The sequence below is a fragment of the Salvelinus namaycush genome, chromosome 4, assembly GCF_016432855.1.
Source record: "Salvelinus namaycush isolate Seneca chromosome 4, SaNama_1.0, whole genome shotgun sequence".
Taxonomy (NCBI): domain Eukaryota; kingdom Metazoa; phylum Chordata; class Actinopteri; order Salmoniformes; family Salmonidae; genus Salvelinus; species Salvelinus namaycush.
In genome coordinates, this window is record NC_052310.1 from 23,356,216 (window position 1) to 23,358,614 (window position 2,399).

Consider the following 2,399-nt stretch of genomic DNA (forward strand, 5'->3'; position numbering starts at 1 on the left):
CATGACTGAATTCAAAATATGAGTTGATATCAGGGTGTGGTTTCATGTGGGTGTCTTGTGTGTGTGTGTGTTCGCAGGTGGGAAGAGTTAACCAAACTATTTAGCCAATTAGCTTCAGCCGACTGGTGTCCGACTGTGGCAAAGTTGGTTAGGGCAAGTTGGGGACTGTCAATAAATTACACAATGTAAATGCAAATATTTTCATGTTGTACAACTTTTAGTTCTCATCATGCTTTACATTTTTGTATTATAATTTCTATAATTTATAGTTGGTTGGAGGTGTTGAAGTCATTGAAATTTGCAGCTATTGGAATTTTATCATATTGTCCCATGTACATTGTGTAATTTAGCAATGGTCCCTAACTAGCCCCATTGGTACAGTAGATCCAAAGTCAACCCAAGCACAGGCATTACAAATCGGGTCACATGCAGCTGCACTCCGAATTAATGATTACTTGTGTGCTGCCAGCTGTGGGCAGGATTGAAACAAACCCAACCTTAATTTACATTGTGATGCAGTCATGACCACAAGTCCCACAAAACTCCTACAAAACCAATGTGTTCCAGAAAAACAGGGACATTGCTTGTTGAATGTGTGCATAGCACCATCTAGTGGTTAGTAACTAAAGCTTACTATTAACTCTATAAAGTGTTAATGTCATACTCCAATAGAAAAGTACTGAATTAAACACTTGGTTTTAAACTACATTTTCTTTAAAAAGGCAAAAGCAACTTCCAAATGCCTCACTACAAAACTAGAGAAATATTTAGCTATAAATTCTGTTTTTTTATTAACATTCAAGTTCATCAACAAAATACTCACATGGCACTGTTTGAATTGTAATCAAATCAAATCAAATGATATTTGTCACATGCACCGAATACAACAGGTGTAGGTAGACCTTACAGTGAAATGCTTAATTACAAGCCCTTAACCAACAATGCAGTTTTAATAAAAATAAGTGTTAAGTAAAAATTTGATAATTTAAAAATAAAAAAATCACTAGAGAACAGCAGTAAAATAAGCCCCATGATGGAATCAACATCAAGCCTAATACACAAATAATATATAATTTTCAAGAAATCTCACAAACCACATCCCCACTGACAGTGTAGTTTACACAGAATCAATGCGATCAGCAGACTCAGTCAGTCAGCAATCCAGCTAACAACAGTAAGTGCTCAGTTAGTACCCTGTATAGACGTAGCACCTCTAAGGAGGTGTGTGGATGGATCAGTTCAGTTTGGAGAAAAACTCCTTGCTCTTCTGGACGTCTGGGACGATGGTGTCTCTCCCTGGTCTCCATCCTGCTGGGCACACTGTAAAGAGAAACAACAAGTCACACATCTGCCCTGTGAACATACAGTGTATATCAAACACATTTGCTCACTAAATGCACTGTATATTCTAATAAGAATGGGAACTGAGCTGAAGAGGGGCTAGAGGTCAAGTAGCACTAGAGTGCATACAATGGAGGTCTATTGGTGCCTAACAATATGAGTCTCCTGCCATGTCCTGAGATGTCTGCACATCCTACTCTAAATCCCCAACCTGCTCTCTGTCCCCTCCTCCTCTCACCTTCTCCAAACTTGTCAGTGTGCTGGAAGGCCTGCACCAGGTGCAGTGTCTCATCCACAGAGCACCCCACTGGCAGGTCGTTGATGGGGATCTGCCTCAGGATGCCCGTGTCATCAATCCCAAACAGACCTCTGGACAGTTTGGAGGAAGGTTAGAACAGGTTTAGGGCTGAGCACTGTATAAAGGTCAGTAAATGGGAAGCTGTGAGTGAGAGAGAAAGAGAGAGAGAGAATAGGATTATAAGACTTGTCCCAGAGCTTGGTAACAGACCTGTAGGCTATGCCCTCATCCCTGGAGATGGCCTGGGTGGGGTCAGCCAGCAGAGGGATCTTCATGGGGCCCAGACCTCTGTGTTTCCTCTCTGTGTTGATCCTGCACAGGAGGGGGAGAGAGATACCCGGACAACGCATGAAACATGAACTTCAGATGTGAGTTTGGTAGAGTTAAAGCTAGTATTAAACATTAAACTGTTCTTCTATCAATCTACTGCATTCCAAACATTGTAAGATAAAACGTGTAGTCTACAATAGCCTAATAAAATAACACTGCAGTTCACACAGCCAACAACCAAACTAACTTAGGCTGGCTGATCTATTACCCCTCTCTACAGTGTAGCCTACTCTACCTAGTCTGTCAGCAGTTTGATAGTGTCAGTTTGACTGTCAGTAGAGTGTAGAGGTACATATGCTATTGATACTTTCTTAGGTCACCGCCACACAAGTAAGAAGAAATAGTACAGGTGTCTGAGTTTGTGTCAAAGAAAGTGCACAATCAAGTGGCAACAGATAGACTAGACCCTTACTGCTGTCAGAACACAGAC

At 41.2% G+C, this 2,399-nt stretch overlaps 1 pseudogene; it reads right to left on the reverse strand.

The window, feature by feature from the left end:
• Nucleotides 1-948: 948 nt before the first annotated feature.
• Nucleotides 949-2,042, reverse strand: LOC120045538 (annotated as a pseudogene).
• Between the last annotated feature and the right edge of the window lie 357 nt (nucleotides 2,043-2,399).